The sequence below is a fragment of the Bos indicus x Bos taurus genome, chromosome 1 (assembly GCF_003369695.1).
Source record: "Bos indicus x Bos taurus breed Angus x Brahman F1 hybrid chromosome 1, Bos_hybrid_MaternalHap_v2.0, whole genome shotgun sequence".
NCBI lineage: Eukaryota > Metazoa > Chordata > Mammalia > Artiodactyla > Bovidae > Bos > Bos indicus x Bos taurus.
In genome coordinates, this window is record NC_040076.1 from 120,763,790 (window position 1) to 120,777,620 (window position 13,831).

The 13,831-nt window shown below is 35.4% G+C and overlaps 1 long non-coding RNA gene across 1 annotated transcript in view; it reads left to right on the forward strand.

Annotated features, from left to right (window-relative positions):
- The window catches only part of LOC113899148, a 73,740-nt gene extending 61,078 nt beyond the window's left edge, over positions 1 to 12,662 (forward strand). Inside the window, exon 2 of the long non-coding RNA XR_003512850.1 lies at positions 12,398 to 12,662. This is a non-coding gene — a long non-coding RNA (uncharacterized LOC113899148). The remainder of the gene's footprint in view (positions 1 to 12,397) is intronic.
- Positions 12,663 to 13,831: the final 1,169 nt, after the last annotated feature.

The following is a 13,831-nucleotide window of genomic DNA, read 5'->3' on the forward strand; positions in this document are numbered from 1 at the left end:
AATCCTGAAGAAAGTCAAACATGAATATTCACTGGAAGCACTGATGCTGAGGCTGGTGCTCCTGATATGAAAAGCCATCTTTGGCCACCTGATGTGCAAAGCCAACTCACTGGAAAAGACCCTGAAGCTGGGAGGGAGTGAAAGCAGAAGGAGAAGGGGTGGCAGAGGATGAGATGATTAGACAGCATCACCAACCCAATGGACATGAATTCGAGCAAACTCTGGAAGATAGTAAAGGACAGAAGAGCCTGGTGTGCTACAGTTCATGGGGGTCACATAGAGTTGGACATGACTTAGTGACTGAAAAACAACCACCATGAAGGGAGCTTAGGAACATATCTGGCACCTTACATGTTGCAGGCCGGAGGGCACGTCACCTGGCTCTGATGACCAGCAGGACTTGTGTTTGGGTTCAGTTGGATTGTGGCAGAAAAAGGGACAGTTTGTGGATGGCTGCCCCCAGGACTCAGCACAGAGGAGGCATACAGACACTAATTTCTTAGCAAAAGAGGTCTATTTAAATACTTCAAGAGCTTCTGCCTAAGGGTCCTACTTCTAATCAGTCTGCATCTAGATGCTAAAAGTAAGATCATCCACCCCTTTGGGACATTGAAAGGTCTTGGCACACTTGTAACTACTGGGAGCCCCAAGAACAAATAAGGTTGTTCACACAAATACAGAGGTTTAAGAAACAACCAATGGCTAGGACCCAGCTAAACAATGCACAGAAACCAAGAGACAGAAACAAACAGGAATATTAAAAAAAAAAAAAGATAAAACTCCAGAAACAATCCTAATAAGAGATCAATGTAATTATGATAAAGATGCTCACTGTAAAGATGCTCACTTTATAGTCTATAAAGAGAGGTCTATAGAGAAATGCATGAACAAAATGAAAATTTCAAGAGATGAAAATATAAGTACCAAACAAATCAGAGAGCTGAAAAATACAGTAATCTAACTAAAAAATTAAATAGAGGAATTTGAAAGCAGACTAGGGGAAGTGCAAGAAGTGGTCAGTGAACTTTAAGACAGGACCCCTCTGAAAAAAGAATGCAGATAGTTTTAGGGACATCATCAAGTGGATACATATTTCCATCAGAGGGGTCTCAGAAGAAGAAAACAGAAAAAGGCAGAAACATTATTTGAAGAATAATAGCTGAAAATTTTCCTAAGCTGGGGAAGGAAACAAACATCCAGATCCAAGAAGACCAAAAAGATCCAGACAAGATGCACTCAAAATGACCAAACTAAGACATATTATAATTAAACTGCTAAAATTTAAAGACAAAGAGAGTATCTTTAAAGCAGCAATACAACCTTTTATGTACAAGGGAATCCCCACAAGACTATCAGCAGATTTTTATTTAGAAACTTGCAGACCAGAAGGAGGTGATCAATATAGTCAAAGTGCTGAAAAAGAAAGCAAACTGCAAGCAAGGAATATTCTACCCATAAAAGTCTTTCACATTTGAAGAAGAAATACAGAGTTTTCTGGATAAGCAAAAGGTGAAAGAGTTCATCACAACTAGTCTGATCTTGGAAGAAATAGTAAAGGGAATTCTTCAAGTTGAAACAGAAGGGCACTAATTAGTAACAGAAAAGTGTATCAAAGTATAAATCTTAATGGTGAAATTTAATGTATAGTTAAACCGGAATACTCTAATGTTGTAACGGGTGGTGAGTAAATCACTTATAAATCTACTAAGGTTAAAAGACAAAAATAGTAAAACTGCCTATAAGTACTATAATTTGTTAATGAATACGAAGGACCAAAGGATGTAAACTGTGACAACAAAAGCAATATGAGAGGGAAGAGTAAAAGGCTACAGCTTTAATATGCTTTCAAACATAAGTTGTTATGAACTTAAGTAAGCTATTATAGAAACACAAGATGATTTATATAAGCTTTATGGTAACTCCAAAGCAAAAATTTATAATTGATACACAAACTATTAAGAGAAAGGAACTAAACACACCACTGTACAAAATCATCAAATCACAGAGGAAAGAGAAACAAATGACTTGCACAACAGCCAAAAACAATTTTAAATAGGAATAGTAAGCCCACCCTTACCAATAATCACTTTAAATATTAATGGGCTGAATTCTTCAATCAAAAGACAGGATACTGAATGGATAAAAATCTAACTATTGGCTGCTATAAGGGACTTACTTCTGTTATAAGAACACACACAGATTAAAAATTAAGAGATGGAAAAATATACTCCATGCAAAATGAAACTGAAGTAAAACAGGGGAAAATATACTTTTGTCAGACAAAAGAGGCTTTAATCCAAAGACCATAGTAAGAGACAAAGGAGATTATTATACAATTATAAAGGCATCAATCTAACAAGAGGATATAACATTTGTAAATATTCATTCACCCAACATAGTAGCACTACATATATAAAGCAAATGTTAACAGACATGACCGGAGAACAGACAGCAATACAAAAATAGTGAAGGACTTCAATTCATTTTCAACAATGCATAGATTGTCAAGACAAAGTATCAATAAGGAAATACTGCACTCAGACACTTACAGAAGATCCATTCCAAAATCATAGAATAAACATTCTTTTTAAGTGCACTTAGAACATTCTTCAAGATTTACCATATTTAAGGCCACAAAACAAGCCATGGTAAATTTTAAAACACTGAAATCACATCAGGCACCTTTTTGGTCTACAGTACAAAATCAGATCAATTACAAGAAGAAAAAAATCTGGAAAAGTCAAAAATATTTGAAAATTAAATTTTTACTACTGTAAAACCAATATGTCAAATAAGAAATTTAAAAAAATTTAAAAAAATCTTGAGACAAATGATGATGGAAATACAAGATGCCAAAACTTATATGGGATGCAGCATAAGCAGTTCTAAAAGGGAAATTTACAGTGATAAATAGCTATGTCAAAAATAAAGTCTCAAACAACCTAAATTTACACCTCAAGGAGCTAGAAAAAGAAAAGCTAATTAAGTTCAAAGTTAGTAGAATGAAGAAAACAACAAAGATTAGAGAGTAAATAAATGAAAAAAGAATAAAGAGACAATAGAAGAGATTAATAAACTAAGAGCTGGTCTTTTGAAACAATAAAATAGAAAAACCATAGCTAGAGTCATCAAGAAAAAAGGAGGACTTCAATAAAATTAGAAATGAGAGAGATGTTATAAGAGGAGACAATACCACAGAAAGAAATGTGTAAGAATCATAAGAGACTAATATATGCCAGCAAACTAGACAACCTAGAAAAATAAAGTCCTAAAAAGATACAATATACTAAAAGTAATTTATGGACAAATAGAAAATCTGAACAGACCAAGTATTTGAAAGGAGATGGAATCAGTAATCCAAAACCCCTCTATAGCTTTCTAATCCCTCTAAGGATCAGATGGTTTTGCTGATGAATTATATAAAAAAAAAATTAAAAATTACCAATCCATTCAAACTTTTCCAAAAACCAGAAGAGGAGGGAACATTTCTAAACAAACTTTATTAGCCCAGTTTTATTCTGATACTAAAACTAAACAAGGCTACTACCAAAAAAAACAAAAACATAAACAAAAACAGGCCAGTATTTCTGAAGAACACAAATAACAAAACTTTGCAAAATATTAGCAAACAAAATTCAACTACACAGTCAAAGATCATTTACCATGATTAAGCGGGATTTCAGAGATTCAAGGATGTTCAACATCTGCAAATCAATGTGATATATCACATTAATAAAATGAAGGGTAAAAATCATATGTCCTTTTAATAGATGCAAAAAAAAGCATTTGACAAAATTCAACAACCAATTATGATAAAAAAAAAAAAAAAACTCAATAAAAGTGGGTGTAGAGGGAACATGCCTCAAAATAATAAAAGCTGTATATCACAAACCTACAGTCAACAGTTTATTTAATGTGAAAAACTGAAAGCCTGTGTTCTAAAATCAGTTAGAAGTACAGGATACTCACTCTGATCACTTTTATTTAACACAGCATTGGAAACCCTAATTAAAGAAATAAGGCAAGAAATAAAAGTTACCAAACTTGGAAAAGAAGTAAAATTGTTTCTATTTGTAGATAACATGATATTTTATGTAGACAACCCTAAAGAATCTGCCAACAACAACAAAAACCTGTTAATGGGCAAGTTCAGTAAATTGCACAATATAAAAACATATACAAAATTAGTTTAAGTTCTATAAACTAATAATGGAATTAAGAAAACACTTCCACTTACACAATAATACCTAGGAATAAATTTAACTACTGATGTCAAAGACCTGCCCAATAACATTGATGATAGAAATTGAAGATGACAAAAATGAACAGAAAGATTTTCTGTGCTCACAGATTGAAAAATGACTGTTATTAAAATATTCAAACTGCCCAAAGCAATCTACAGAGCAAACACAATCTTCATCAGAATTTCAATGGCATTTTTTTTGTTACAAAAAAAATAAACAATCCTAAAATTTGTATGGAACCATAAACATCTGAATAGCCAAAACAATCTTAAAAAAGAAGAACAAAGTTAGAGGCATCACAGTTCCTGATTTCAAACTCTATTACAAAGCTATAGTAATCAAAATAGTATGATATCAACATTAAAATAAGACACACAGATCAATGAAATAGGATAACCCATAAATTAATCTACATATATGATCAATTAACTTATGACAAAGCAGCCAAGAACATACATGAGGAAATAATAGTCTAATAATATTTGTATTGGACACACTATCTTATGTGTGTGTGTTAGTTGTTCTGTCATGTCCGACTCTTTGAGACTTGACAGCCTGTAGCCCACCAGGCTGCTCTGTCCATGGAATTCTCCAGGCAAGAATAGTGAAGTGGGTTGCAATTCCCTTCTCTAGGGGATCCTAGGTTGTTCAATCCTGAACCAAGGATTGAACCTGGGTATCCCACATTGCAGGCAGATTCCTTACCATCTGAGCCACCTGGGAAGCCCTCTGCTATCTTATACCATACAAAAAATGAACTCAATATAGATTAAAGATGTCAATATAAGACCTGAAACCATAAAACTTCTAGAACATAGGAACTAAACTCCCTTACATCAATTTTTGATATGAAGTTTTTAAATGTGATACCTAAAATGCAATAAAAGTAAAAAACAAAAAAGCAAACTATGTCAAACTAAAAGCTTCTGTGTAACTAAAGATATCATCAATAAAGTGAAAAAGTAACCTACCAAATGTTGGTAAATGTATACCTGTGATGGATTCATTTTGATATTTGGCAAAACTAATACAATTATGTAAAGTTTAAAAATAAAATAAAATTAAAATTACAAAAAAAAAAGAAAAGAAATTCAAAGGATGAAAAAAAAAACAAAAAACAAATGTTGGTAAATGAAACTATGAGCCGTGTCATGTAGGGTCACCCAAGACGGAGGTGTTATGGTGAAGAGTTCTAACAAAATGTGGCCCATGGGAGAATGGAGTGGCAAACCACTTTAGCATTCTTGCCTTGAGAACCCCATGAACATTTCCTTCAAGAAAATTAGAGATACCAAGGGAACATTTCATGCAAAGATAGGCACAATAAGGGAAAGAAATAGTATGGACTTAAGAGAAGCAGATAATAAGAAGAGATGCAAGATTATACAGAAAAAGTGTACAGAAAAGGTCTTAATGATCCAGATAAGAATGATGGCATGATCAGTCACCTAGAGCCAGACACCCTGAAGTGTGATGTCAAGTGGGACTTAGGAAGCATTACTACGAACAAAACTAGTGGAGGTGTGAAATTCCACCTGACCTATTTCAAATCCTAAAAGATGATGCTATTAAAGTGCTGCACTCAATATGCCATCAAATTTGAGAACTCAGCAGTGACCACAAACTGGAAAAGGTCAGTTTTCATTCCAATCCCAAAGAAGGGCAATGCCAAAGAATGTTCAAACTACTGCACAATTGCACTTATTTCACATGCTAGCAAGGTAATCCTCAAAATCCTTCAAGTTAGGCTTCAACAGTACATGAACTGAGAAATTCCAGATGTACAAGCTGGATTTAGAAAAGCAGACAAACCAGAGATCAAATGCCAGCATCTGTTTGATCATAGAAAAAGCAAGGGAAATGCAGAAAAACATCTACTTCTCCACTGATTACACGAAAGTCTTTCACTGTGTGGATCACAACAGACTGTGGAAAATTCTTAAAGAGATGGGAATACCAGACCACCTGACCTGCCTCCTGAGAAATCTGTATGCAGGTGAAGAAGCAACAGAACCAGACATGGAACAATCAACTTGTTGGAAACTGGGAAAGGATTATGTCAAGGCTCTATATTATCACTCTGCTTATTTAACTTTTTTGCAGAGTACATCATGCAAAATACTGGGCTGGATGAAGCACAAGCTAGAATCAAGACTGTCTGGAGAAATATCAATAACCTCATATTCACATGACACCACCTTAATGGCAGAAAGTGAAGATGAGATAAAGAGCCTCTTGATGAAGTAGAAAGAGGAGAGTGAAAAAGATGGCTTGAAACTCAAATTTCAAAAAAACTAAGATCATGGCATCTAGCCCCATCACTTCATGACAAATAGATGGGGAAAGAATGGAAGAAGTTAGAGACATTATTTTCTTGGGCTCCAAAATCACTGCGGATGGTGACTGCAGACATGAGTTTAAAAGACGCTTACTCCTAGGAAGAAAAGCTATCACAAACCTAGATAGTATATTAAAAAACAGAGGTATCACTTTCCTGACAAAGGTCCGTCTAGTCAAAGGTAGGGTTTTCCCAGTAGTCATGCACAGATGTGAGAATTGCCCATAAAGAAGGCTGAGCGCCAAAGAACTGATGCTTCTGAACTATGGTGCTGGAGGACTCTTGAGAATCCCTTGGAGAGCAAGAAGATCAAACCAGTCAATTCTGAAGAAACTCAACCCTAAATATTCATTGGAAGGACTGATGCTGAAGCTGAAACTCCAATGTTTTTGCCATCTGATGCAAAGAGCTGACTCACTGGAAAAGACCCTGATTCTGGGAAAGATTGAGGGCAGGAGGAGATGGGGGTGACAGAGGATGAGACGGTTGGATAGCATCATCAACTCAATGGACGTGAGTTTGGCCAAACTCTGGGAGACAATGAAGGACATGGATGCCTTGTGTGCTGCTGTCCATGGGGTTGCAAAGAGTCGGACACAACTGAATGACTGAACAACAACAACAATAGTAACTGACAGAATAGGAGAAAGTATTTGCAAATTAGTTTTGACAAAAGTTAATATCCAAAATATATGAAGAACATATACAGCTCAGTTGCAACCCCCCCCAAACAATCTATTAAAAAATGGACAAAAGAACTGAATAGACATTTTTTCTAAACATATTCAAGCAATCTACATGCACATGAAAAGGTATTCAACCTTACTAATCATCAGGAAAATGCAAATCAAAACCTCAATTGAGATATCACCTCACATCTGTTAGAAAATTTGTTATCAGAGACAAGAGATAACAAATGTTGGCTAGGCTTGGAGAAAATGTTACCCTATATACTGTTCCTGGGAATGTGAATTGGTGAAGATAGTATGGGAAACAGTAGAGAGGTTCAGCAAAACATAAAAAAAGACAAAAAGAACTACCCAATGATCCAGCAATTTCACCTTTGGATACATCTAAAGGAAACAAAATTATTTTCTTGAAAAGATATCTGCATGTTCATTGCAGCATTGTTTACAATAGCCAAAGACAGATACAACCTAAGTGTCCACTGAATGATTAATGGATAAAGAAAATACACACACACACACACACACATATACATTCAAGGAAATATTATTCAGTCATAAAAAGAAAATCCTGTATTTTGTAACAACATGGTAAAATAAATCAGACTGAAAGAAATAATGTGTTTTTATTTCACACTTATACCATTTATGTATTGAGTTAAAAAAAAAAACAAACAAACTCTGAACACATTGGTGGTTGCAGGATGGAGGACGTGGACAAAATGGGTCCAAGTGTGGAAAAGGTACAAACTCCCAGTTAAAATATGACTTAAGTTCTGGGATGTAATGCATAGCAGGATGACTAAAGTTAGTATTGTGGACTTCCACAGGGCTCAGCAGTAAAGAATACACCTGAAAGGGAGAAGAATCAAATCAATAAAATTAGAAATGAATAAGGAGAGGTTACAACAGCTATTTCAGAAATACAAAGGATCATGAGACTATTATGAGGAACTATATGCCAGTAAAATGGACAACCTGAAAGAAATGGACAGATCCTTAGAGACAATGTTCCAAGACTGAACCAGGAAGAAATAGAAATTATGAACAACCCAACTATAAGCACTGAAATCAAAACTGATCAAAACTGTCTCCAAAATGAAAGCCCACAGCCAGATCACTTCCCAGGTGAATTCTATCAAACATTTAGGGAATAGCTAAGCCCTGTCCTTCTAAAACTCTTCCAAAAATTTGCAGAGGAAGGAACACTTCTAAACTCATTCTATGAGGCCACCATTACACTGATACCGAAAAAAGAAAATTACAGGCCAGTATCACTGATGAACATAGATGCAAAAATCCTCAACAAAATTCTAGCAAACAGAATTCAACAACCCATTAAAAAGATCATACACCACAATCAAGTTGAGTTTATCCTAGGGATGCAAGAATTCTTCAATATACATGAATCAATTACTGTGATACACCATATTAATAAATTGAAAGGTAAAAACCATATGATAATCTCAATAGATGCAGAAAAAGCTTTTGACAAAATTCAACACCCATTTATGATTAAAAAAAAACTCTTCACAAAATGGCCATAGAAGGAACCTACCTCAACATAATAAAGGCCATACATGGTAAACCCACTGCAAACATTATTTCCAATGGTGAAAAACTGAAATCATTCCCTCTAATATTAGGAACAAGACAAGGGTGCCTACTCTCCTCACTCTTATTCAACATAGTTTTAGAAATCTGAGTTATGGCAATCAGAGAAGGAAAAAAAAAATCAAAGGAATCCAGAGTGGAAAATAAGAAGTAAAACTCTCACTGTTTGCAGATGACATGATACTATACATTGAAAACCCTAAAGGTATCATCAGAAAATTACTAGTGCAAATCAGTGAATTTAGCAAAGTTGCAGGATACAAAATCAATACACAGAAATCACCAGCATTCCTATACATTAACAATGAAATATCAGAAAGAAATCAAGGAATCAATCCTATTAACCATTGCAACAAAAAGAATAAAGTACCCAGGAATAAACCTACCTAAGGAGACAAAAGAGCTGTATACAGGAAACTATAAGACACTGAACAAGATAGAAAGCCCCAAGATAAACCCATACACCTATGGATACCTTATTTTTGACAAAGGAGGCAAGAATATACAAAGGGGCAAAGACAGTTTTTCAATAAATGCTTCTGGGATAACTGAACAGCTACATGTAAAAAAATGAATTTAGAATATTTTCTAACATCATATACAAATACAAACTCAAAATGGATTAAAGACCTAAATGTAAGTTAGACCAGACATTATAACATTATAAAACTCTGAGAGGAAAACATAGGTAGAACATTCTAGGACATAAATCACAGCAAGATCCTCTATGACGTATCTCCTTGAGCAATGGAAATAAAAACAATTGGGAGCTAATTAAACTTAAAAGCTTTTACATAGCAAACTGTAAACAAGGTGAAAAATCCTCAAAATGGGAGAAAATAATAGCAAATGAAACAAGTGACAAAGGATTCATTTCAAAAACATACAAGCAGCTCATACAAATCAATACCAGAAAAACAAACAACCCTATCAAAAAGTGGGGGAAAAAAAAGACCTAAACAGACATTTCTCCAAAGAAAACATACAGATGGCTAATAAACACATGAAAAGATGCTCAACATCGCGCGTTATTAAAGAAATGCAAATCAAAACTACAATGAGCTATCACTTCACACTGGTCAGAATGCTGCTGCTGCTGCTAAGTCGCTTCAGTCGTGTCCGACTCTGTGCGACCCCATAGACGGCAGCCCACCAGGCTCCTCTGTCCATGGGATTCTCTAGGCAAGAACACTGGAGTGGGTTGCCATTTCCTCCTCCAATGCATGAAAGTGAAAAGTCAAAGTGAAGTCGTTCAGTCGTGTCCGACTCCTAGCGACCCCATGGACTGCAGCCCACCAGGCTCCTCCGTCCATGGGATTTTCCAGGCAAGAGTACTGGAGTGGAATGGCTATCATCAAAAATCTACAAGCAATAAATGCTGGAGAGGGTATGGAGAAAAGGGAACTCTCTTGCACTCTTGGAATGTAAATTGATAAAGCCACTATAGAAAACAGTATGGAATTCCTTAAAACACTAGGAATAAAACCACCATATGGCCCAGCAATCCCACTACTAGGCATATACCCTGAGGAAACCAAAATTGAAAAAGACACATGTTCCCAAATGTTCATTGCAGCTCTATTTATAATAGCTAGGATATGGAAGCAATCTGGATGTCCATTGACAGATGAATGGATAGAGGCTGTAGTACATATACAAAATGGAATATTACTTAGACATAAAAAGGAATGCATCTGAGTCAGTCCTAGTGAGGCAGATGAACCTAAAGCCTATGATACAGAGTGAAATAAGTCAGAAAGGGGAAAACACATATCGCATACTAACACCTATATAAGGAGTCTAAAAAGATGGTACTGAAGAACCTATTTGCAGGGCAGCAGTGGAGACATAGACATAGAGAATGGACTTATGGACATGGGTGGCGGGGGGAGGAGAAGGTGGGATGTATGGACAGAGTAACATGGAAACATACATTATTACCATATGTAAAATAGATAACCAATGGGAATTTGCTGTATGACTCAGGGAATTCAAATTGGGGCTTGGTAACAACCTAGAGGGTTGGGATGGGAAGGGAGGTGGGTGGGATATTCACGTGGGAGGGGATATGGGTAAACCTATGGCTAGTTCATGTTGATGTTTGGTAGAAACCAACACAATACTATAAAGCAATTATCCTTCAGTTACAAATAAATAAATTTAATAAAATAATAAAGAATTCACCTGCCAACGTAGGAGATGTTTGTTTGATTCCTGGCTTGGGAAGATCCCCTGGAGCAGGAAATGGCACCCCACTCCAGTATTCTTGCCTGGAAAATCCCATGGACAGAGGAGCCTGGTGGGTTACAGTCCATAGGCTCTCAAAGAGTCAGACAGGACTGAGCACACAAAGTTAATAATACCATGTTATAATTTAGAAGTTGCTAAGAGAGTGGATCTTAACATTGAGCAGAGACATATTAATGTGTCTTTTGTTTTACCTGAATGTTACTGACCAGTGTTTCAATATTCACTTACATAACAATTTGCCTGCCACAGGTGTTAGTTTCTACAAAAATCACCTAGTCAATAACGTGTTAAATTTACGAAAAAAAATTTAACTATGTATGTGTGGTGATAGATCATCTAGAATTACTGTGGTATATATTTCTCAATATATACATGTATCAACCACATTGTTCACTTAAAACTCACAGAATGTCATGTGTCAATTTTATAATAAAACTGGAAAAAGATGAGTAAAAAAAGGAAAAGCATCATTCAGGAGGTAACAGCATAGAGCGACCACTTTACTTGATTCAGAACTTTATTATGTGTACATTTCTTTTATTGCTAAATGATATGGCAAATTTCTTCCTAGGCTCTTTGGCAAAAGGACAATATGAGTTTTAGATCCATGGGTTCTGAGGATTACAACATGGGAAGCATGTTTCAAACTGACTATTACAGAGTCAAGAGTGTAAGTAACAGGCATCAGGAGCTGATGCTTAGAGATAAGGGATCAGTGGAACACTGAAAGCCATGAATGAGTTAAAGAGAGAGGCTGCATTTTGGATAAAAAATGCAAATAATAATAGTTACTATCAAGGCTGAACTTAATTATGGTAAGATCAAGTATCTTATCTAAAGAGAACAAACACATTTATATAACCATGAAGAAACAGGCAACAGAACCAACCCAAAACCAAGAAAATACTTTTGGCAATCTTATCACACAAAGGTTTCAAATTTTTTCATTTGTAATGATATTTGTAGTTCTCTATGAAGTTTAATTTAAAAAATGATACAAAACAGTATTTTAGAAATTGGAGCTTATCTAAATATATATATGGAAGTGAACATGTATGGAGGTGTTTTGTATATATAAAAATACATACATACACACACATTCTTCAATATCACAACATATATTATTCATATATATATCACTGTGATATGTGTATATATGTATGATTCTATAATTTCCATTCATATTCCAGAGAAGATTTAAGGTACATGAATCAATAGCTGTGTGTCATTTCTGTCACTTTAACTAAAGTCTATTTGATTTTTAGGTCTTTGGAAAATACATCACACATTCACCTGCTCAGAATGAAAACAACCCATACATTCCACAGTGAAGAAAGAATGTCAAGAGAAGCATCGTCAGAGCTTTTGGATATTTCTTACCATATGAGGAGTTAAGTAGAGTCGAGTGAATGTGGAAGCCTTCATGAAATTCATGTATTTTGTTAATATAATTGAAATTGTTTTATGATTTGGGAACTTACTGATAAAGCTTTGTAAAACTACAGATAATAAACTATATTTAGTTACATATTGAATAAGTCATTTTCATCAAAGTCACCCTGCTCTTTTATTGTACTTACAAAGCTTTATTATAACAATAACATTTGTAATCTTTATTCATTGTTTAATATTGTTTGTTCCTTACTTGACTCTAAGCTCTAGGAAGGCAGGAACCATACTTTTTAGTTTATAATTTTAAACCTAGGAAAGTATTCAGTACTTAATATCTGATGAATAAATTTATGAATTTAAAAGATTGAAAATTGGTAACCACTTTGAAAATCCAGGATGTATAGTTATCACTCTTACATGTCAAAGTGAAATTCATTTAATACTTTTGGAAAGTTCTATGCAAGAACATTGTTTACATTCCCTGAAGTGTCAATTGCCATACCAAAGGTCTTTTTTCCTGAATACTATGACCTAAATTTTCATATTCAAAAGCAGTAAACGCCTCTGTCAATCTTTCTCAAAATCCAGTTAATGCTAAGTCTGGGGTGACACATTCAACCTCAAAATTTTAGGAACTTGGTGCTGGGTAAGCTGTTTAAAATACTTTCACTAAATAACAAAGCTGGAAAGGGTGTGAAGAAAAGGGAACCCCTCTACACTGTTAGTGGGAATGTAAGTTGGTGCAGCCACTACTGGAAACAGCATGGAGGCTCCTCAGAAAACCAAAAATAGAATTACCATGTGATCTAGCATCCCTACTCATGGGCTTATACCTAGACAAAACTATAATTCAAAAAGATACATACATGCACCCTATGTTCATAGTGGCACTGTTTATACTAGTGAAAATATGGAGACAACCTAAATATCCATTTCAGATCAGATCAGTCACTCAGTCGTGTCTGACTCTTTGCAACCCCATGAATCGCAGCACGCCAGGCCTCCCTGTCCATCACCAACTCACGGAGTTCGCTCAGACTCATGTCCATCGAGTCAGTGATGCCGTCCAGCAATCTCATCCTCTGTCGTCCCCTTCTCCTCCTGCCCCCAATCCCTCCCAGCACCAGAGTCTTTTCCAATGAGTCAACTCTTTGCATGAGGTGGCCAAAGTACTGGAGTTTCAGCTTCAGCATCATTCCTTCCAAAGAAATCCCAGGGCTGATCTCCTTTAGAATGGACTGGTTGGATCTCCTTGCAGTCCAAGGGACTCTCAAGAGTCTTCTCCATTTACAGGTGAATAAATAAGG